Genomic DNA, 23,872 nt, shown 5'->3' with positions numbered 1-23,872 from the left:
AGAAAACTAAGATCATGGCATCTGGTCCCATCACCTCATGGGAAATAGATGGGGAGACAGTGGAAACCATGTCAGACTTAATTTTTGGGGGCTCCAAAATCACTGCAGATGGTGATTGCAGCCATGAAATTAAAAGATGCTTACTCCTTGGAAGAAAAGTTGTGGCCAACCTAGACAGCATATTAAAAAGCAGAGACATTGTCAACAAAGGTCTGTCTAGTCAAGGCTATGGTTTTTCCAGTGGTCATGTATGGATGTGAGAGTTGGACTATAAAGAAAGCTGAGCGCCGAAGAATTGATGCTTTTGAACTGTGGTGTTGGAGAAGACTCTTGAGAATCCCTTGGACTGCAAGAAGATCCAACCAGTCCATCCTAAAGGAGATCAGTCCTGGGTGTTCATTGGAAGGACTGATGCTGAAGCTGAAACTCCAATACTTTGGCCAGTTGATGCGAAGAGCTGACTCATTTGAAAAGTCCCTGATGTTAGGAAAGATTGAGGGCAGGAGGAGAAGGGGATGACCGAGGATGAGATGGTTGGATGGCATCACCGACTCAATGGACATGAGTAAACTCCGGGAGTTGGTGATGGACAGGGAGGCCTGGAGTGCTGCAGTCCATGGGGTTACAAAGGGTCAGACACGACTGAGCGACTGAACTAAACTGAACTGAATATGGTAGGATATCAATTCCTGCCCCTACTAACTGAGACAATTTATGCAAAAGTGCTTAAAAGCCCAGTAAATGACATCTGTTATTAGGCATCTATGCCTTGTAAACATCCTCAAATACACTGGAAGAAAACTAAAGAAATCCATTTTACACAAGAACTTTCGGATGAACCCATGATTTTTCCCATTCAGTGTCAGATAACCAAAATCATATGTTTATGATTTAGGTTACAGTCTTGGACTTTGATATCATACTCACTCTAGTCTGCTTCCTCATATCTTTCCTTTATATATTATGAAATTACCTGGTCCTCATCTAACAGTCAGGTGTCCCAGGTAGCACTAGTGGTGAAGAACCCACCTGCCAATGCAGGAGACATAAGAGACACAGGTTTGATCCCTGTGTCTCCAGAGGTCGGGAAGATCCTCTGGAGGAGGGCATGGCAACTCACTCCAGTATTCTTGCCTGGAGAATCCCATGGACAGAGGAACCTGTCAGGCTACAGTCCATGGCGTCGCAAAGAGCTAGATATGACTGAAGCAACTTAGCATGCACATATAATGATATACACCCATCATTACAATATGACACAGAGTATTTTTATTGCCCCCAAATCCCTGCTCTGCCTATTCATTTTTCACCTCCCCAGTCCCACCCCTGGCAACCACTGATCTTTTCTCTGTGTCCATAGTTTTGCCTTTTCCAGAACTTCTCATAGTATTGGCTTGTTTCATTTAATAATGCATATTTGAGGTTCCTCTTGGTCATTTCTGGCTTGATAGCTCATTTCTTTTTTAGTGTGAATAATATTCCGCTGTCTGAATATACCACAGCTTATTTATCCACTTGCCTACCTAAGGACATCTTAGTTGCTCATGTCATGGAATTTGATGAGGAAAAAATCCTAGGGATATAGAAATTTTATTCATTAATGTTTCTAATATTGCAGTAATATTACTATGACTCCGCACAAATATGTCTAACAGCTTTAGCACTGAAAAGATGAATGTGGCGTGGTTTTTATAAATTATATGTGTTGTTGGGTGGAATGAAAAATGAGAATGGCCCAGTTTTTATTTAAACAACAGTATACCAGGTGACAAAACATTCAAGATAATAGCAAGGCCATATCTGTGAGTGTAACGTTGAGAGCTTAGTCATTGCAGGCATAAGAGGAAGTGAGAAATGGTTTAGGAGAAATGAAACAGATATACTTCAATGATTATTATTACAAACTTTTGTTCTTTTTCTATCATACATCCCAAATTTGGATGCCATCTTCATCCTCCAAGTGCTTGTATCATAGAAGAACATCAATATTTTTGTTAACTTATTTTTCCTTATCACTGAGAATATTTGTGTGTGTGTGTGTATATATATATATATATATATATCTGATTATAAAGATTTAATCTTTTCACATTTATGGTTTTAATCAAGGAAATGTTAGTGCCAGAGTAAATTTTTGTGACTTTGACTATTTTGTTGTTGTGAGAGTGAAGAAAAAATATTTTGATCCTATAAAGAGCAAATGAAGAAAATTCTACTAACTGAATATTAAAAATAACCAGTGGAGGTTGACTCAAAAGGTTTACATTTATTTGATCAAACTCTAACTGACTCTAAGTTCTGAAAGCAGAAACTTTGGAGGAATAATGATAGAATGATTTGGGAACGTTGACCGAAGGGGAAAAAGATATTACAATCTGCAGAAATAGAGGGCTGCTCATTCTCTGCTACTCATCTCTGAAAATGATGCTAGAACAAACACATATGCACATCATTAGCTTTAAAACCAGGCCCTGTAACAAGTCAAAATATTCTTATGGGAAGAAATCGGTAGACCCTCAAATCCTTTTTGGATTTCAGGAGAGAACATGTTTTACCTTATCGTATGACTGGTAGAGTGTTGAGAATACCTGTTGTGTACATGTGTTTTTGTTTGATTTGTGAACAGGCCCGTTCCCTTAATAGCCACAGGAGCCATTCTCAGAAGGCACACAGGCAATCAAAATATTTTCAAATCCCGAGAGCCACAGAAACACTAACTTTCGGTTTATTCACTGGGCTGTGCCTTTCTAAACATTTTCTTTTTTAAACTGGCCCTAAAGGGCAATAAACTAGGCCTCCACTAAGCCTGAGCAAATAGAAAAGAAGAGGATTAAGTGGAATGTCCTGCAAGAATGTCATGCAGATGGGGTCTGTCTCAAGACCGATGGCCCATAAGGTAAGTTTAAACAGGACCATTGCTCTGTGTTCATACCAATCAGCCAAAACTTACTCAGCAACATGTTTATTACAGACTCGAGTAGGTAGCATACTTGTTAACAAAACATACATATGAGGGGTTTTCTTTCTCAGTTCCCTCCCTCCCAGTCTCATTACTATGGTCAGCAGTGTGCTGTGTCTTAATAAAGCAATATAAATGTTGAAGAAATTGATGGGTAATTTTTTTTAAAACTGAAAAGGTAACTGTTGACTTAGAAGCAGGCATTGATAACAAAGGGTAGTTTCAAGATCAGTACTCTGCAAAAAGAGAGTGAAAATGCCATGAGCCAAGTTGGAATTTCAGATCTCTGCAGAATTCAGTATTTTGTAATGAATGTTTTCTTTGCTGTTTTATATTCCGAGAGACCAGGTTAAGTAATTAGCATCCATTATAAGTTCAAAGTTGAAAACAAATTGAGAAAATCAAATGGTATTATGGCAAAAGAGCCTTTCCTAAAGTTCTAAATGCTTGAGAGCCATTAAAAGTAATGAAATATTATAGGAATTGAAATAATGTAGATAGTGTCCAAATATAGGGACATCGGCTATGTTTTGACACCCTGGCATGGAACTTGTTCAGGGAATTCACCTGTGTCAGATAATTTAAGATGTAGTTGACAAATCTTGACTTCCTTTGAATTAAATTTAAACACACACACTTGGCTTTGTGAGATGAAATTTATCTGTAGGATCTTTATTTTCTTGCCTTTATTATTTCCAGTGTAATTTATACTGTCACCTTCATAATCCCCTGCCACCAGGGCTCCAAGACAAAACATACTTTTGTAGTATCTCTCTTTGTTCAATGTCTTTCGGCCATATGTTCACCCACATATCAGCCAGGTAGGATTGGGGAAGTGTGGTTGAAAAGTAGGCTTACCAAATCCCAGAAACCCTAGATTATTGAGTTTTCACCTAAGTTGCTGAGGAAAGTAAGTTGAATTACCTTTATTGAGCACCTATTATATTCCAGCTTATATATACAGTTCTGTTCAGTCACTCAGTCGTGTCCAACTGACTCTTTGTGACCCCATGGACTGCAGTATGCCAGGCTTCCCTGTCCATCACCAACTCCCAGAACTTACTCAAACTCATGTCCATTGAGCCGGTGATACCATCCAACCATCTCATCCTCTGTCGCCCCCTTCTCCTCCCACCTTCAATCATTCCCAGCATCAGGGACTTTTCAAATGAGTCAGTTCTTCACATCAGGTGGCCAAAGTATTGAGTTTCAGCTTCAACATCAGTCCTTCCAATGAACACCCAGGACTGATCTCCTTTAGGATGGACTGGTTGGATCTCCTTGCAGTCCAACAGACTCTCAAGAGTCTTCTCCAACACCACAGTTCAAAAGCATCAATTCTTCAGCACTCAGCTTTCTTTATAGTCCAACTCTCACATCAATAGGTGACCACTGGAGAAACCAACCACTGCTATCTGAAAAGTGGAGCATCTTATGGCATAAACAAAGAAGCAGTTACCTGGGACACATCTTGGTAACTGATGCACAGAATAAGTCGAGATAAAACCCAGATGCTCACAGACGAGGTTCAGAGGTACAGAGCCTGGATGCAGAGACACAGAGCGGAGGGAAGAAGCTGGGCGGGACTGACCTCAGTGCAGGAATACGCTGCCTCTAGAACGGCTCACTGCACGACAAACAGCAACTACTCTTCTTGCTTTTCCCCTTTTTCCATAAGAGCAAAAATCCCCTTAGGATTTCTAAAACAGATACTAATATAGGTCTTTCATAAAAGTGAGTTGGCCTAAACTTTCAAAAATCAGAGGACACCTGTATAACCTCTGATTGATACACAACAACCCAGAAAAGTAGACCGCACTATCACTATTTTATAGATGAGAAAACAAAAAGTGTGTTTAATGTGCTTTTCCAAGGTTACCCAGATCAGATTTTTAAATGACAATTGACTCTAAAGACCATATTCTTTCTCTCACAACACAGCATGCTTGAGAGACTGTACCAACTCAAACTATAAAAAGAATCAGTGGTGTTCATGGTCTGCTGTTAACAAACCCAAAGCCCTGTTCTGCTGGCCCCTGAGTCCTCCTGGTACTTGAAATGACCAAGCCTGGCATTTCTTATGCCATCTTGGGGAAGAGATAACATTAGCTAAAGGAGGGAAAAATTGGAAAAAGAGAATATTAGCTCTGTCTATTTGGTGATGGCTCTTAGAGGAAATAAATGGAAGATACATGTTTTCCTGTTAATTTTTTCTGTTTAAAAGAGAACAAGGGGCCTGGGGTGAAGAGCAAATAGAGAATACTGATGCTGTGATAATGAGCCAAAGAGCGTTGGTTTGGGGCTTATTTCTCTATTGCCCTGGTCATTTCATCCTTCACAGAATGAGAATATCCTGTTCAGCTTTCAGGCTGGGGTTGTCATGCGAGAAGAGTACGATAATTTCATCCTTTTCTGTAACTTTCTTTTGGGGATAAGCATTTTGGTTTTCTGCTGTTTATTATTTCAAAGGCATCTATATGCTAATATGTTTTATGCTAATTATTTTCATGTTTTCCCCTTAGGTTGTGCTTCATATAACCCACCAGGGAGGATCATCTCTCATGAAAACTTTCAAATTTGATTTTGAAAATTATTCAGAAAAATTTAAGCCATGCTATCTCCCAGGGTAGGAAAGAATATGCTCTAGAGACTTCTATAATTCAAAGGCAATGGACTGGGATAACATTTAAGTTATCAGGCTGCCAAAATCCTCTTGAGAACAGCCAGGTACACAAAACATTTAACACTGTGACACTGAAATGTGGGAAGAATAATTAAAATAAAAATCTAGTAACAGGCTTTCAGAAATCACTAAAGTACCGTTTGATCCAGAGAGGAGAAAGGAAAGGCTGTTTTCATTCTCCACCGCGTCTGAGGTGTGCTAACTGCTTCTGTTACTATGAGTATCATGTTTTAATTGTATGTCAGCATTCCTTAGTGTCATTCCTAGAAATTTAATTGTAATGATATTAATGCCTGAAACAGTTTGTGCTTACAGGGAGAATAAGGTGAGAGAGGTTTTCGTATAATGAGCTAGCTTGATGTTTTCTTCCAGTTTTTTTTTTTTTTTTGTTACAGAGATTTTTTTTTTTAATGAAGTTTCAATTTAGAAAGTAGGTTACAATTCTGGAGGAAAAAAACCTAGAAGTCAGTCAATTAACCTGTCTTTAAAAACCTTTTTGCAGGCATCTTCTTTTGAAGATAGCCAGGTCTTAAAAACTGATTCCTCAATATGAGATATTAAAACTTTATTTTTAAAGTTTTTTGTATTACAACTTTACATTTTTTGTTTGGTTCGGAAATGGACTTGTTTTGTTCCCAAGCACTTCAGGGATGCAAAGAAAAGGTCCCTATTTCCCACTCCTCTGCATTGTTCTCTGCCTTGCTCTGTGTATAAGGAAAGAAAGGATTCAGAAGCGCTGGGGGAGTCACAGTCCAGATTTCGGTTCATTCTGTGGGCTGTCTCTTTTGCACCTATTCCTCTCTCCACCTTTGTAGCTGCACCCCGTTTCAATTCTCTTTTTCAAATGCTTTCACTTTTAGAGCTCAGCAGGGTCTCCATCCTGCCAGAAGTGCGGCCCAGCTGCTGCTCTGTCTCCTCTTGATTCATTCCAATGCCTCTTGACTCCAAGATAGCTTTGTCAGCAGGAAAGTTCACTTTCGGGCTTGGAAGAAAGGTCTCCTTCTGGAAGGGGGCCTGACAAGTAAGCTAGACTCTCCCCCAGAGAGGAAGGGCTCAGAGTCAGCCTCCAAAGTGCAGATGAAGGCAGATCCCTGGACAATCTGTTCTGGGACTGCCAACCAGCATTTCAACACATAACTGTCATCACCTCTCTCCAAACAGGAAGAATCATTGCTAGGGATATGTTTGGTAAATTGGTTAGAATAAACGATTGTCTGTTAAAGGTAAAATAACATTTTCTTGAAACCTGGCTGTGTTTGGTACATTCTGTTGAAATAAAAGACCTGCAGTAGTTTATGTGCTAAACTCTGGTGACCCATCATTATTTTCCTTTCATTCCATTTATCTGTCAGTGACAATAACAAAATAGCTACACATTTTCCCTTTTAAAGTTGTGTTTAGAGAAGGATCCCTTGAGCTAACGTATTCGATCTTAATGCAGCCCCAGCTGAGAAAAAACTTTCTCTTCTTGCTCTTCTCTGAACATAATTCAAAGGTAGTTCAAAGAGAAAAGCAATTTGTGTACAATTAGGCTCCAAATTTATGAGGTATAGGTGAACCATGCAATTTGATTAAGGAGGCTGCTATGAGTGTATTATTCCCTTCGAGAACTAAATTCCATGAGGACAGAAAGGAGATCTATCAACAACTGTTAGCCTGTAGTGGCTCTAGGGGGGCTTCTCAGGTGTCACCAGTGGTAAAGAATCAGCCTGCCAATGCAGGAGCATAAGACATGCTGGGTCGGGAAGACCCCCTGGAGGAGGGCATGGCAACCCACTCCAGTGTTCTTGCCTGGAGAATCCCATGGACAGAGAAGCCTGGGGGGCCACAGTCCGTGGGGTCGCACAGAGTCAGACACAACTGAAGCGACTGAGCTTGCACGCACACAGCTCTAGAAGGGGGCTGTGGTTGGTGACTTGACTCAAATATGTGGTGGGCTTGACTCCATCTATCTGAGCAGTGAGATCAGCTCAACATGCTCCAGAAATGCTGTATGATCTGAGGAGAGTAGCACAGCTGGGTTAACATGACTTTGAAATGATAGGGACTAGAATCAGAGAACCTGGATTTGCATCCCATATCAGTACCTTTGAGTCATCTGACCTGGATGGATGAGTTTCTTGACCTCATTCTCCCCATGGATAATATAAAAGTCAGATACATCCCGGCACACTGTGTGTGTGTGTGTGTGTGTGTGTGTATGTGTGTGTGTTAGTCGTTCGGTCATGTCCAGCTCTTTGCCACCCCATAGACTAGAGCTCCCCAGGCTCCTCTGGCCATGAAATTTTCCAGGCAAGAATACTTGGGTGGGTAGCCATTCCCTTCTCCAGAGAATCTCCCGACCCAGGGACTGAACCCACATCTCTTTTGTCTCCTGCATTGACAGATGAATACTTCACCACTGTGCCACCTGGGAAACCCACATGGATAATATGGGAGGAAAAAAACCATACTGATTGTTTTAAGTGGGATGTAAGGATTAAACGAGATGACATATTTTCATGGTGCCCACGGCTCAGACATCCTCAATGATTGTTACTTCTATTTTATTATCACTATTCTTACTTGTAAATGATAGTTTTAGGATTTTTATGATCATTATAATCATTAGTGGTATTAATAGCAATGTGAAATATTCAAACTTTTTCCTTATGGAGAACTTAGCTGAAATTCAAAGATGCACACACTGGGTACTTTCTTCACTAGTCATACGTTTCCTGTGAAATGAAGATGTGGACAGGCTTAAGCTTTAAATGATTCACTGAAATCCTCTGGAATGCCAGTGATTCACTGGAAGTCTTTATACCATCGATAGCTTTTGGTAAAACTTTTTTCACGGTCAAATCTAAGATTTTGCACAAGTTGAAAAAATGTTTTAAGTCTGTTAAATGTTATTGCTTGTATTAACCAATGCCAAGTATTCAGTAATATATAGAAAAAGTCACTTGCTCAAAATTTTTACACTCACTGCCAAGAATTCAGCTATCTAGCTAATGAGCTGTCTTTTTCACTTGTCTTTTCTGTACCTAAAATTATGAAAACTTCTAGTGTTGCTGGTATGAGTGATCTTGTTGATTACAGGGTACAGTTTGAAATTCCTGAATTGCATGAGGTGTGGGATTGCTTAGAATAAAGTCTTTTAGAGGAAAAGCCATCTTGCTGGTCGATAAGCTCCCTCAGTAGTGAGCTGCCAGGTCATATTCATGGAGCCAGATCATCTTATGAAAGCATGCAGTCAGGTCTCAAGGTCATTAGACATCTCACTTGCTCGCAAAATGGGAGAAGAGAAAATGGGTTTGTGCTTGCCTCCAAACAGGTGGCTATTCCCATACAGAGAAGTCAGATGTTAATTAAACCATTGCAGGGTTAGAATAGATCATGCCGTTCTGGTTTGAAAAGTCAGCATTGACTTCTGCAGTTCCCCCCCACCCCCCAAAAAAAAAAACAAAATCCACAAATGCATTTGCTGACAAAGTTTTTATTAAATGCAAGTCACATTTAAAGTAAAAAGAAAAATATTTTTTCGTTGTCTGTAGAATGACTTTAGTCACAACAAAGACTTCATTAAAATAATATCTTGAGTGTATGTTTCAATTGTGATCCTTGGGATTTAATTTTTTATTTCATTTTCATCCTGTGCTTTCTCTGTTTCATGAAGCCAGCCCTCAAAGTAAATGCTTACAGTAAATTAACTCTGGTGTATTTTAAGGTATTTCATTTTAAATATTCACACTTGGATTAAAGCGCAGCATCATCTACCTCTCACAGTGCTTGGCATGTAATAGAGGCTAAATAAGTAGCATTACCAATAATGTAGCGTTTCTAGAGCCATAGCAATACTCTCCTGATTTCCTTTCCATTCTGCCATTCTTCAGTGTAGTTGGTGTAATTTCCCCTTGAACGGGCAAGATTTCGGATTGTTCACAGTCACAAGTAAGAGAACAAAGTAAGAGAGATTTTCATTTATAAGATTGCCTTTCTCTTATCTACTAGTCTTGCCTCCCAGACTGTCTGTCTGTCTGGAAAGCAAAGTCAATAAAAATGATTAGAGCTGACATCTCACAAATGTACACCCTTAAACCATGAAGCAGTAATGCTGTGCAGGAAATATTTTTCTGACCTTTTCAAATTGCATCCAACTGTCTCGGGAATTTCTCAGTGACTAGAGGTAATAAGGTTCAATCCGTTTTACTGGCTGACTTCAAATTTAGTTCCCCCGAATCTCTAACTTATCTATTCTTTGCATCTCGGCTCTGGCTTCCATTCAGCGTAGAAATCCATGCGTTTCATCTTTTTTTCCCCTCCTCAGGTTTTGCAAAAAGATCACAGTGTGGAATCTACAACCATGCCAACTCTCCATTTATCACCCCTTCAAAAACAAAGTATGATCATAGGGGAGCTTAGTGGGCATAATGTCTCTTCAGTAACCCTTACTGAATTTAATTAGCTTGTAGATTTCATCTCCGTCTTACCTCAGTTTTTACCTCAGTAATCTTCATCATATAAAACTTTCCAACTTAACTTTACCACAGGCCCTCTATAAAATATTAAAGAAGCAAAATACGTGAATTTCTTTTGTGTTGAATTGATTTGGGGTTTTCTTCCGTGAGTCCAAATGTTATGAACACAGTCTCTGAGTAAGGATGGGAGTCATCCAAGTGTGACTTGCTAAAAGGCAGCTGGGCAACCCCATTCTTCACTGTGTTCCCTGAAGGAGAACAGAAAACAGAAGCTGGGGACACATTTCATGACCTCACTAAAGTGTTGGATGTCAGGAAGCCTTGACAAGGAGTTAAGAAGCTTGTCTTACTTTTCATATTTAGAGCATCTCTGTGCTGACATGATGTGGGGGAGATGTCAATGTTTTCTCATTTGTAGGAAACACCAGATTCGACACATTTTGTTGCTCCCACCCATCGCCTTTGCACTGCCTCCTTCAGCAGTGATTAGAATCTTGGCTGAAAGCGCCTGTGGTCAGTGGCGCTTGAACTCCCTTTCTGCTGCCTCTCTTGTCACTGGCGAACAGCCACCAGGAGGACACCTTTTTGAAGTTCGCCTTCCAAGAGTGTGTATTTGTTTGTACAATAATTGTCAGGTTTGATCATCACAAGATATTTGGCTTTATAAAAATGAGATTATTTCAAATAATCCTATTCAGAAAATAGATTTAGAGGGAAGAGGATAAAGAGCAGACATTTGTTAAAATTCATAGTGATGCATGTTTCTTTCTTGAAAGAAAAAGTTCATCTTCATATATAGCTTAACTTTACCATTTTAGAAAATGGAAATAATGATGTTGATGAAAGTTAAAAGGTAACTTACAAAGTATGTTTCAGGATGTGGTGTTTTCTTGAAGTTGCTATTTTGTCATTTTGAAATTCAGTGTTTGCAGCTATGTGTGTGGAATGCACAATAATTTGAATTTGGGGTCAGAAGGCAACAACTCCAAAACTGGCTGGATTCCAGTTTCTCCCTGGAGATGTCATCTCAGTGGATTGGAAACTTGGTTATACCTATGGACTCTTTGAAAACAGAGTAGCTGAGTCAACTAGCTCTGATTATTACACATTTGGTGCCTTCTGTTCCCTGTGTCTAAATAGGCCATATTCCCCACCCCCAGGACCTGGAGGTTAAACAAAACCAGTGTTCAGCGCTTCCACTGAAAGTATAAACTGATCTGAACCTGCCGGAAGAAAGGAGTGAGGTGGTGCTGGGTTCCATTTGTAATGAGTGATTTTGCTTCGGTGGGGTTCTTAGAGATCGGGGAATAGTATGGGAACTTGTCAGGAGCCTCCTGGTGACGAGGCACCAGAGGAGTGAGTAGTCTAGTTAACAGTGCCTTGAATAGTAATAATTGCTCCTTATTGACTGCCATCTACCGGGTAGCTGTTACCATCAGTTACCAGTTACCATCAGTAACTCATGTAGCCTCCCTTAATCTTCATAGGAGCCCCATAAGACAGGTATAACCATCTTCGATTTACAGGGGCCGAAAGTGAGATTTAAAATGCTTAAAACTGAGTTTGCTTGTAAGTGGCAGGGGTAATGTATGAAGAGAATTATTTTTATATGGAAAGGAAAGAAATAATTCATTTACTGAACTCGGCGAGTTTTTGACATTTTCTCCTCCTGTTTTTTCTTCTCCTCCACTACCTTCTTACTTCTTCTTTGCTTTTCCTTCTCCTATTCTTTTCTCAAAGAAAGAATGAAACGAGGCCCAGACAGTAAAGCATTCTCTCCCACTGTGTCTTCAGCAAGACACCATTCTTCCCTGCATCCTCATAGAGTTGCTTTCAGTAAAGCTACATACAGCATTATTTTGGAGGTTTAATAAGGACTGAGCGTTCTGGCTAGTGGCTTATATTATTGCCACATAAAGTAATGTTTATTACCTTAAATAATACTACAGAAGACAGTGATTCTATGCTGTCCTCACAAGCTCACATTCAGCCCTGTTTAATCTGTCTGTCATCTGATTAATGATTAACCAGGATGAAAGAATGGATGCCGAACACAGAAGTTGAGAAGTATTTTTGTGAGTAATCTGGTAAAACCTACTTCTGCAAATGTAATATTTCTAAACCAGGATAACTAGAAAACTAAATTCCTTCACATATACAACTGGGATCCTTTTTCTTCTTCTGTCTGCTTCCCATCTCCATATTACAAAAATACACATTCTTGATTACCAAAGCAGGCTTGTTATTGTGGCCTTAGCTCAATGAAGATATTGATGCACAAGGATTAGATTTCACTCTTACAGGGATGCCTGATATACTTCCATTTGTCTCCTGGTGAAGGGGCTTGGCTATTTATTCCGGATAAACTGGGTTTGTGTTGCCTCAGCTCTGCCTGTTCTCTGATGCCAAGGCCAGTGACCTGACGGGGCCGCCTGTGTCCTCGGCATATCAGACAGAAAACTAATTCAAATCTAAGCCGAGTGGTGGAATCTCAAAGCTCTGTCACCACTATTCACAGCAACTCTATTTCTTCCTAGAGTGGGTGTTCTGAAAATTTGATCTGCATCTCACTTGAGATAAATAACCCTCTTGAAAAATTTCAAACAGAACTACACAGGAAAGGCAGTAAAAAGCCTTAGACGGAAATATAATTTCAAGATCCCTCTCTCCCTCTGGGGTCTCTGGACTATGCATATGATCCCAGTACAGAGTTCTTTCATGAAACCCTTTCTGTTTTGCACAAGCACCCTCCGAGTCCCACTATCACCTTTATTGGAAATAAACTCAAAATAATATAAGCAAACAGGAATAGATTGTTCTGAAATGATCCGCTGCACACCGTTCATCCTTCCATTACTGCTGAAGAAGAGAAATGATGGCATCAGCTTTAAATCTGTAGGCTGAGTGGTGGGCCCCTGTCTGTCCTTCTGTGACATAGAGGCAATCTCCCCTTATTGTTGGGATTCAGCAATACTTTTATACTTAACAAGGCAATAAATATATCCATACAGACATAGAGCATAACCACCATGGCCTATTATAATATTATAGTCAGAAATATCAACATTGGGATCAAAGTTAAACCAACACCTAGGCTAATAGAGTTTCTAGATCATCTTTTGATATTATTAGGAGTTCACTATTTTTCTGTGTTTATCTTTGGATTTAGAGCGAGGCCAGCAGAAAATTCAAATTGAATACCTTTTATCACAGTGTTTCCTTTTCTGTTTTAATTCCTCTTTGCATTGCTTCCAGAAGTGAAGGAAGAACTAACTGGTAAAATTACTGACTATTATACTTTATGAGCAAGGACACAACAAATACCAGAGGTCTGGGCGCTCTGTATAGAAATGGAGCTGTTTTATTCAATCTTTGTTCTACCCTCTCTCTTTTTACGTGAATAAATATAAGGTCAACTTTATGAAAATGCCTAGAAAGCCTTAATTTTACTAAAGTTAAGTTAATGAAAATGAAATTGACAAGTAAATCCCTTTCATCTTAACTCTCAGTGCCCAAACAGGACTCGTTACCTTGGACATCAGAGGGCCACTTCATTGTCTTTATTTATGGTCACAGCATTTGCATTCATTTCTCTCTTGTGCTATTTTTATTTTCGTCATTGGAGTCCATGAAGACTTAATCATCAGCCCTCTAATTTTCCAGAAAAAAAAAAAAAAGTTGATTTATCAAACTGGCGGCAGAAAAGGAAGAAGATCAATCTGACATTGTAGGTTAATAGTAGGGAACAAAACACATTCATAATTAGAAGAGAAAAGGACTTTCCTTGTTCATTCCAGTTTATAATAAAAAGCCCCTCGCCAAAGCGTCTTAGAAAATAATGCATTCAGACTGCGTCGAATTACCGCCTAGCAGATTCTATTTATCTGTAGCTTAAAAAGCAGCTGCGTTTTTGTAAAAAGCAATGAATGTGGCAGTCCTACTTAAAGGTAGAAGAAAAAGAACACCCCTTGTTTTGTAATAAGGGGATTTTCCATTTAAAAGAGAGAGCGAGCCCGTTGTGTGAAGTACGATTATTACATTCACTGTATTCTATCTCACCCACCAGGAGGCTAATAATGAAGGGGCCAGAGAAGGAGGCCAGTGCTACTAGGGTTATCTCGCAGCCTCAGATGTTGGATAAGTCGAAGAAGGCAGGATCGCTTCAGGATGACATTCAGAAAGGCCGGAGTGATTACCGGGAAGAGAAAAGCCTACCTATTCTTTTCTAAGGTAAACAGTTCATTTCATCTGTCAGCTGCATGTTTTATTATAAAAACATGTTTATATAAAGATAGCTCTAAAGTTTACCTTTAAAAATTATTTTAGGTGCCTGAATATTCCCCTGGCCTGCTTGTCCATGCACTGATGCGTTATTAGCAACCTGCCTTAGACAAAGGAGGCACTCGGAGCCCCACCACACCTCAAACCACGCTTTGAAGGATCTGCCAAGCTCACTTTTAATCATGAGGAAGGAATTACCCACATGGAGTCAGCAGAAAATGAGAAAGTGGAGCTCGTGCTGTGAATAATTCCAGCAAGTGCCAAGGGGCTAGTTGAGGAATGGTTTCATGAGGTGAATATCTTTAGCTTGTACTTAGGGTTTGGGTAGCGTATAATCCTTTTTTCTTTTAGGAGTGATGACTATCCTAAGTGTCCTTCCCAACTCAAGAGCGCTCAGAGCATTTGTCAGGCTGTTGACAGATTGCTATCAGTCTCGTCCTTGTTGTTATTTACTGTGACTAATTTTACATTTGCAAACATGCAGCAGCCCACTGGGGCTGCCGAGCCACGGTGCTGACGGCTGCGTGTGTCTGTGTGAGTGCGTGTCTGTGTGTGAATCCGTCTGTGTGTGTGCCCTTGTGCCCGTCTTCTCTGTCGTGCACGTAGGTGGGGAGGGCTGGCCAGCCAACGGCTTCTCAGATGTGGTCCGAGGCTTTTATTTGATTTTTGGACCGAGAGAAAAAGAACGTGTCACATCATGATGAATGGTCAATCTGAATTTTCAATTCATACAGAAGGAGAAGCGGGGAGGAGGCTATGAGCCCAGTGGTGAGACTAACCTTTTCCCTTTGGGAAGAGCTTGATTCAAATTAAACATCACTTTCAGTGTGAAATTAGTTTGAAGGTCTCTCTCTTTTTTTTTTTCCTTTGGTGCCTGGTTTAACTCCTTGATGGGCTGCTCTTTCAGGGAGGAACCCTTCCGTCCACCTTTGTGCTTGTGTCTGTTCCCAGCAGCAGCCCATAGTTCTTTGTCCTTTGTTCTGTTTTTCTAAAGATCAGGTCCAAAAAAATTTTTTTTCACTATATTCAAAACTCCCATTATTCACAAGATAACATTCTCCCTAAAACATGTTATTTCTTGATGTCCCAAACGTATATCTGAAATAAATAACGTTCTGCTTCAAAGGATAATCTTGCTGGGGAGGAGGGAGAGGGAAAATTTGGGATCTTTTTGAAAGAACCTCCCGGTGTCTCCTGCTTTAGGCCAGTGTCTGCTGGCCAAGGCAGTCAGAGAGGAGGAGTAGCAGCCCCAAAGCCCAAGCATGCTCTCGTTTCCCTAGTTCCCCACATAAATAATGAGTCGCAGGATCACCCAGGCCAGCCTGCTGCAACTCTGGCCTCAAACATGCAGGTGCCAGGAGGCTTCTGAAACCTCCTTTGAGTGCTCCCTGGTCCAAGGACTAAGGCCTGAACGTGTAGAAAGAACCGCTGTCCATGGACATCCAAGGCTGCTTGCCCATCTGGGCACACCCTTGCTGCTTTGGTTAGGCACCCACAGGGCTAAATATGTGATTGATTCTCTTTCTGGAATTTAGTGGCTTATGGGAAAAGGGGTGGTATGGAAAAGACTAAGAGACAAGGGTATTCTTCCAATGAATCTTCAGAAGGAAAATGCTTGGGTTTTTGAATTCCTAAAGAGGAGTGTGGAGGTCAGGCAGCTGGGTTTGGAGTGAGGTTGGGGAGGTGAGGCAGCTGAGGGTGGAGGTCGAGGTGGAGTGGGGGGTGGGAAGTGGAGGCAGAGGAGCAGCTGTGTTTATTTTAATCCATCTCATTTAACCCTCACCTAAAAACAAATTGGAGAGGTTTGGGAGTGCATTAATCTGGACCCAATTAGCATGTCTTTCTCCTTCAAAAGTGCAACCTGAGATTAATGAATATAAACTAGAGTTTCAGATGCAGTGCTTAAATCATTTGCATGTTTCATGCATGATAATTGAATTTATGTCTGCACTTCCTTTCACTTAACTATTTCCAGTCTCCTTCCTGTGAGTCACATAAAGCAAGATTTCATTCTCCTAACCTTTCGGTGGAGTTTGCCTAGCTCTTGCTCCTAATGAGAAACTCAAGTGCTTGTTCCTTTTATTTGAATTTGAATAATACAATATTTTCCACAAAGCAGAGGGCAAGGCTTAATAGACTGGGATGCTGTTTCAGGAACTGGTACACAGGCACTCCAGGTTTATTTTTTAAAGACCAGAAAACCCATGGGAACTGAAGGCATTGAGTTTTCAGTGGTCCCAGAAAATTGGGTTTCAGTGTGACCACTTTTAAGTGTATTAATAATGCCAAGAGGAAGGTCACTTTATGCAACATAAAGAATGTTCTCAGGCTCTGGACAGAGTTACTTATCACATGGGATTAGCGCACAGTACTTTTCTGGCATAGTTAGATATATGCTTCTGTGGAAGGGGGAGGTGGGTAGTGTCAGCCTTCATGAAGGTGTGTGTAGATGAGCAGTTAGCACTTGTGGTTGCTTAGCATGCTGTAGGTTTTTTTCCTCCGTTCTTTCTTTCTTTTTTGTTATTTAGGTGTAGAAGGCTTAATGCTGACTTACTGCAAGTAGGGTTAAAGTCCCCCCTCCCCACCTGCTCCAACCTGAAAAGCCTAAAAGCTGGCAGTGAGCATGAAAGAATGCTTCCTAGGGGAAACGCTGAGGCCAGAGGCTTGAAATAACCCACCCTGGTTTCAGTTTGTATCAGTGATTTGTCTGTCTTCTGTCTTTCCTCATGTGTTTCCAAGTCCAATGTCCAAGTGATGAGCTTTTCTCCAGGAATTGTCCCCAGTGTCCTTTGTTTTTTGGTGCATTCAGTGGTTGAGTGTTGCTGAGTGTCTTCTGGTCTTGTTTCCTGGTCCTTGTAGCTAAGCATGTTGCTGAAGGATAAAATCTTGTTAATTTGTGATGTCACCGTTTAAGTGTGCTTCCTGTCACTTATGTGTAGTTTAAAATGTTCCTTAATGTAGCATGAAATGATTGGTTAGCTTTGCAATGGTTGTGAAGTCATGTGAAGAAAATAAGTTTTGCATCCGACCAAGATAAATTCACTCTAGTGCTTTATGGCTTTTTATTCCTATGTGATAGTAATAAAGTCTCATGTAGGGATGGAAGCCATGAAATACATTGTGAAAAATCATCAACTAAGAAGGGGCCATCAGTATAGAAAATGTTAGCCTATGGAGCTGTGAACATGCTGGAGAAATGATTTGGCGTATAACTTTGCTACATTCATGGTGTTTCTTTGAGCTTCTTTATCCTGGGATTTTGAGAGCTAAGGAATCTAGGTTACAAGAGTTGATTCATCTCTGTAATCATTGATTTACATGCTCATTTGGGTTTGCACCTTTCTGTTTATCATACATTTTTCTCCATTGTCTCTTAATGAAACTTCTCTAGAAACTATTGGTGGCCCACCCATCCTGAGGCTTCGTTTAGTGTTCCTAAGCCTCCTTCCTCCTCTTGTGACCTCTCTTCTGAAACAAAGAAGAAACAGTCCAATCAGACTTGCCCTCTTGGAAATGTGGTCCAGATTGCTCTACTCCCAAGCTCCAAAAAAGGTGGACATTGAGTGGGCTCGATCTACACCTTCCCAGATCCATGGAGCCACTGAGAGTTGTTTCAGCTTTACGAGTGTAGTGTAGTTGAGAAAGTCTGGGTGTCAGAGGAAATGGGGGGCTTTGGAGAACTGGGTTCTAATCTCTCTGCCACTTCAATTTGGGGACCTGGGGCAAGTTGTTTAAGCTCTGTGAGCCTCTTTATCTTTAAAATGAGGAGAAGAAATACATCTTGGGAGGATATTGTGAGGATTAAGTGAGTGTTAGGCATACCTAACAAAGCATTTAGTATGTTAAAAAAAAAGTTCATGAATATTGCTTTTTCCCCTGTCCTCTCTCTTCCCTCTTCTGTTCCCATTTCTCCCCACTTCCTTTAGTGGAAAACTAGCCCCTTTGAGAGTGAAAAAATAGAATGTCTAATAAAATGCAAGCAACTTTTTAAAAAAAGAATGTTTAGTTGCCTCCTTCCCATATGTGACTGAAATCCCTTGCTTGGATCAATAGCTTTTTCCCTTGAACTACTTTACAAATGATTGACCTATTTCACTTCTACTGTTTTCTGTATATTTATTTTTGCTTGACTGTTTTAATGCTGACTATTGACGTCTACTTATTTTTACTGGTTTTCTGTTATTTTTTTAATGAGAATTCCAATAAAGCTTATTTTTGTTATCTTTTGTCTCTCCATTTCCTCTGCACAATGAGATTGTAGCCTGTGACTCTGAAATGTCTGGACTGCTCCACAAAGATAAATAGTGCCTTTCCTTAGAAACTACCCATTCCTGCTACCAAGAAAACGCTACCCTGCCAATATTTGCATACCAGTGTCTTTGGGGAGACTGGTCAATTTAGTTGTAACTTTGATGCAGTTTAATTTTTAAACATATAGAAATTACAACTGACTTTATCACTAAAGTCTATAAGATAATTGTGGATAAGGAAAAGGACTTCACAAATACACAAATGCTGAAACATTAAAAAGTTACAGTCTAAGTGTATTGCTATAAAAAAATATAGTGAAAAATCTGTGACACCATATTTGTATCCAGAGTTCTTTTATTATAATTGAATTTGTCCTTTAAACCTCATTCTCACCCCTATATATCCAGATCCTACTAATATCCTTAATCCTTAGCGAGTATTCAGATATTAAGTGCTGGTCGCTCAGTTGTGTCTGACTCTTTGTGACCCCATGGACTGTAGCCCACCAGGCTCCTCTGTCCATGGTATTCTTCAGGCAAGAATGCTGGAGTGGGTTGCTATTCTCTTCTCCAGGGATCTTCCTGACCCAGGAATTGAACCCGGGTCTCCTGCATTGCAGGCAGATTCTTTACCATCTGAACCATCGGCATATTAGTGGATTACTTAGTGGGAAAGGAAGGAAGAAAATGACGGGGGAAGGAAATGAAGTAAAAGGCCATATCACCATAAGAAGTCAACTGTATGGTTAAGAAGGCCATCTAGAACATTTAAGATAAAATGTAACAAATGACATACACAAAGTCACTCTGGGGATTCAGAGCGGGGAAAATTCCCTAGGATCAGGGATAAGACCTATGTCAGGATTTAGGACATCAACCAACTTTCCATGGGCAAGAATCAGGGACTTGAAAATTAATTTATCAAGGAATTATGAAAAGCTCAGATAAAGTAGTTCTTGAAAATCTTGTATGAAGTATTCAACCCTGGAACACATATTTACTTCTAAATGTCTTCACAAGTGCCATTAGATACAGGTAGTAGATCTTAATGGACACACTTACTTAGATTAATTAATTACTGCTGAATCTCAGTGGACTGCAATTAGCTCTTACCCATGTGGGACAGGACAAGTCTATGCTGCCAGCATGCCTGAGATTTCAAGGATAGCCATGTGTTTGCCCAACCTTTCCCCTCTCTTATTTTTGTATGGTTGTCTTTAAACTCCAGTACTTGCTATAACCATGAGGCAACTTGTGCAAAAGTGGTTGCCTTCAAGAAGGGCTCAACATCCCCCAACCACTCTGGATACTGATTCTGGCACCAGACACCAGCCTTTCAGAGTGATTTATTGGCAATAAATCCCATGGTATATTCCTATGTAAATGCCTATAAATTTGTGGGCCAGTGGAACAAAAGGTGCAATAAAAAGTGATTTCACTCAACAAGTGAACGAGCAAAATTGTGTTTCAGCAAAGGATGAGAGTGTGACTATGGGGCATAACAATCCTCCTCACTTTGTTTCCTTTCCACATCTTTATCAGAAGTTTCACTTCATCAGAATTTTCACCAATATTATGTTAATCAATGGAGGATAATATCTATGAGATCTGGGTTTGGGCAGCTTAAGAAAAGCTACACATTGTCCGAAACGTTCAAATCCCAAAATGAAGCTGTGGAACCATGAAGCTTCCTATTTGGTGAAATAAGGAGTGCAGAATTTTTCTGTCATTCTTTGGATGGTCCCAAGAACTCCGAAGTTATGTTGAAATAGCAAAATCTAATTGTTTTAGTCACAATTTGGACCTTGCCAAGTAGGCAAGTACTCTGAGTTGTCTTTGTTTGAGTAAGAGTGGGCTTGTAATGGCCTGTACTCTCACCTGCCTACCTTTATGGCCTTTAAGTCACTCAGTCTGATGTCAGGCATGGCTGAGGGTTCGTCATCAGCTCCGGATCAGAATGAGGTCCACACAGGAGCACAGAGCCCAGAAACTCAGTGAGCACCAAATAACACAACCCTCCGGGTCCTGAGCTTCAGGTCTCCCATCCCTAAACCATCCTTGGAACCAGAGCTTCCAAAGACAGCTACTCCAGAAAGAGTTGTCCCAGACCCTGTACTTATAGACTGTCCTTGGATTTGAAGCACTGGGGGGCAGAGGGTGGAGTGGGATGGGGTTTGAAGAAATCATTCAGACACCATTGGATGTCTCCTCTCTCCACTACCTTCCATGAAACAGACCCCTCGACATGTGACAATCTGCTAATGCCAGACCTCATCACACTTATTTTCACCTTTAGTCCTTATCTAGATGAATGTAGAATATATTGGTTGATTTTAGGTAATAATACTAGCAGCCCTGGAGTTTCATTCTTTCTTTCCATTACTCTTTTCTCTTTCATATGTTTAATGAGGCATGACAAAATAAATTTTCTAGCCAAAAGATGTAAAAATATTCTGGGAGTATGTTTTAACTGGGAAGATATAAGCAACTAACTGGTCATCCAAAATCAGGTTACACAAAGAGGGCTAAATAAATACTGATGACTTAATTGCTTGCTGAATTAAGTTTGAAGTGCTTCTAGTAACCCACAGTGCCTCACCGGGCATTTGTCCCCTCTTTCTGACCTCATCTCCTGCCCCCTCATTCAATCAGTCCAGGCTTGTGAATTTGGTCTTATTCCCTGAATATACTAGTTACACTTCTACTGCAGAGACTTTGAAATTGCTGTCCCCCCACCCCCACCCAGAATACTCTTCCTGAAAATCTACAGGTCTCACTCTCTCATTGCCTCCAAAGTCTCCCCTTCAAAGTCTCCTTCTTACAGTGAGGTCTGTCACGTGACTATTCTCTATAAAATAATAACTACTTGGCTGTACAACTGAAGCTAAAACATTATAAATGAACTCTACCTCAATAAAATAAGAATCATTCCCCTCCTCTTTCATACTCCCAGCACCTTGCATGCTGTGGGTGCTCGATCGATTCAGTCGTGTCCGACTCTTTGTGACCCTATGGAGTAGCCCACAAGGTTCCCCTGTCCATGGGATTCTCCAGGCAAGAATGCTGGAGTGGGTTGCCATGCCCTCCTCCAGGGGATCTTCCCAACCTGAAGACTGAACCCTTGCTTCCTGTGTTTCCTGCGTTTCAGGCAGATTCTTTACCCACCAAGCCATGTGGGAAGCCCTCCCAGCACCTTACCTTGATTCATTTTTCTCCACGCATAACACTCTTCATTATCTAATATACTACATATTTACCTGATTTTTTAAAAAATGATTGATTGATTGCCTTTCCTCACAGAACATCAGCTCCAGGAATCCAGGGGATGTATCTGTCTGTTTTATTTACTGGTTTATCTTCAGAGTCTAGAATCATGTCTGTACATAGTAGATGCTCAAATATTTGTTGGGAAGTAATATTCATCAGGTGCTTCCTGGCCTCTATGTGTCAAGATACTGACAGTATATATCCTAACAGCAAAGAATCTTTGGATTTCTCATCATTTGAATTAACCATGCTTTAAGCATTGTCTTTTCAGAAGACAAAAACCTTTACTTTTCCAATTTCCCTTCTTATAAGTAATAGCATGATGTGCATCTTTGTCCATCAAATTGAATCCAAATTCTTCCTTAGGAAAAATTCTGAGTTGTGGAATTACTGAGTCACAGATTAGTGGGTGTTTTTATGTTTCTTTATTTATCTTCCCAAATTGCTTTCCCGGCATGTTGTACCAATCCACACTCCAAGAAAAGGAAAAATGTAAGAAAATTTTTGTTTGCCTTTTTTGTTTAGCATCACACTGATTCCTACCATGTTCACTAGATTCCCCTTGCTCTCTCGGTTCATTTGATTGATTCCACCTGAGAATGTCAACTGTGCCATTTTAAATTTACGCTTTGGACTTTGATTCTAGAGCGAGAACAAAAGAAATTACTTTAGAGATGGAAAGAAGTCAGAAATTATATTTTCCAATTCCTCTATTAGGTGAGGCAGGCAGTAAAGTTCCAAGACCATCCTGTTAGTTGGAAGAAAGGCCGGGACTGAGGGGCTCAGGTCAGCACCTGAAAAAATGTGGAAACAGTGAGTCAGCTCACAGGAATGAGAGTACACCGTGCTACTTCTAAACTATCAGTGTCTCCCTGTTCCTCATTAAAATTAATGTCAAAATGTCCACAGGAGTGTCTTTTGATGTCTTAAGAGATTGGTGGTATTTATGGCAAGTAGGATATAACTTTTAGGTTGAACTACCTGTTCTACTGGCTGTGTTAACTTGTTCTGAAGTCTTTTATCTCACTCTCTCTTGCACAATCTGGCCCCTTCACATTTTTTTTTTCTGAATTTTATGCAATTACAAAACAACCAAGAAATGAGTAACATTTGTTGCATTTCTTTGAATATAAGTAAAACAATTAGATACCTGGTCTTTTGTGCTTCTCTGAGCTACCACAGAATTGTCATTTGGATACTTTGGGAATGACTATTCAAACCAGTTCATACTTTGATAAAACCTATAAGACAGTATCTCACGTACAAAAACACATAATCTTCCATTTCTCTCTAAAGAAATGTACACTAGCAAAAAACCTGGAATTTTATTTTGCCTTTCCTTTAAAATGCTCAGAATTGGTCCTGTATTTTTTTCTCACACGTATATGCCTTTATAAGATCTCTTGTCAGATAAGGTGTTCTTATCTTACTCATGGATTGAACTGTTACAAAAAATGCCAGAGGTGAAGATCAAACATTACTTAACATGAGTGAAAAACAAGAATAATTAACAGAATTCTGTTCACTTCCAGAAAGATCTTGAGAGATGAATCAATTGATGGCTTACATAGGACACTGTGTCCTGATAAAAAGCACCAGTGCATGAATATGTGTCTTAACCCAGGTGTCTCCTCTAAACGCAGGAAGTCTGAAATTTCAAACTTTCTATGGAGAATCCACTACTGTTTACTGATAGGCATTAATATTTCTCAAGAAATTTACCTGGGTGCCTAGGTAAAATAAACAAATAGCTCAAATTGATAGGAAACCTCCAAAGGGAACCAGAATGTCGTTCACCACAGCTGTGTAGGCTGTGTGTACTGTGGGCATATTCATCTGTTTCAGGAGCACACATTTATCTTCAATTCAAGGGCAGAAAGCTATGAGACCCCCTGAAAGAAACCAGACTCTGTGCAAATGAAACTCATGATTTTTAAAATTTCATTTTTACTTTAAATATCTATTTCTTGTT

The 23,872-nt window shown here is 40.1% G+C and overlaps 1 long non-coding RNA gene across 1 annotated transcript in view; it reads left to right on the top strand.

Annotated features, from left to right (window-relative positions):
• The window catches only part of LOC122680323, a 30,839-nt gene extending 16,176 nt beyond the window's left edge, over positions 1–14,663 (top strand). The window contains exons 2-5 of the long non-coding RNA XR_006336676.1: positions 2,781–2,896; positions 5,482–5,686; positions 14,169–14,332; positions 14,429–14,663. This is a non-coding gene — a long non-coding RNA (uncharacterized LOC122680323). The remainder of the gene's footprint in view (positions 1–2,780; positions 2,897–5,481; positions 5,687–14,168; positions 14,333–14,428) is intronic.
• The last annotated feature ends 9,209 nt before the right edge of the window (positions 14,664–23,872 follow it).

This window comes from Cervus elaphus, chromosome 22, assembly GCF_910594005.1.
Source record: "Cervus elaphus chromosome 22, mCerEla1.1, whole genome shotgun sequence".
NCBI classification, from domain to species: Eukaryota; Metazoa; Chordata; class Mammalia; order Artiodactyla; family Cervidae; genus Cervus; species Cervus elaphus.
Note: the sequence above shows the minus strand (reverse complement) of the source record. Positions and strands in the feature narration are given on the sequence as shown.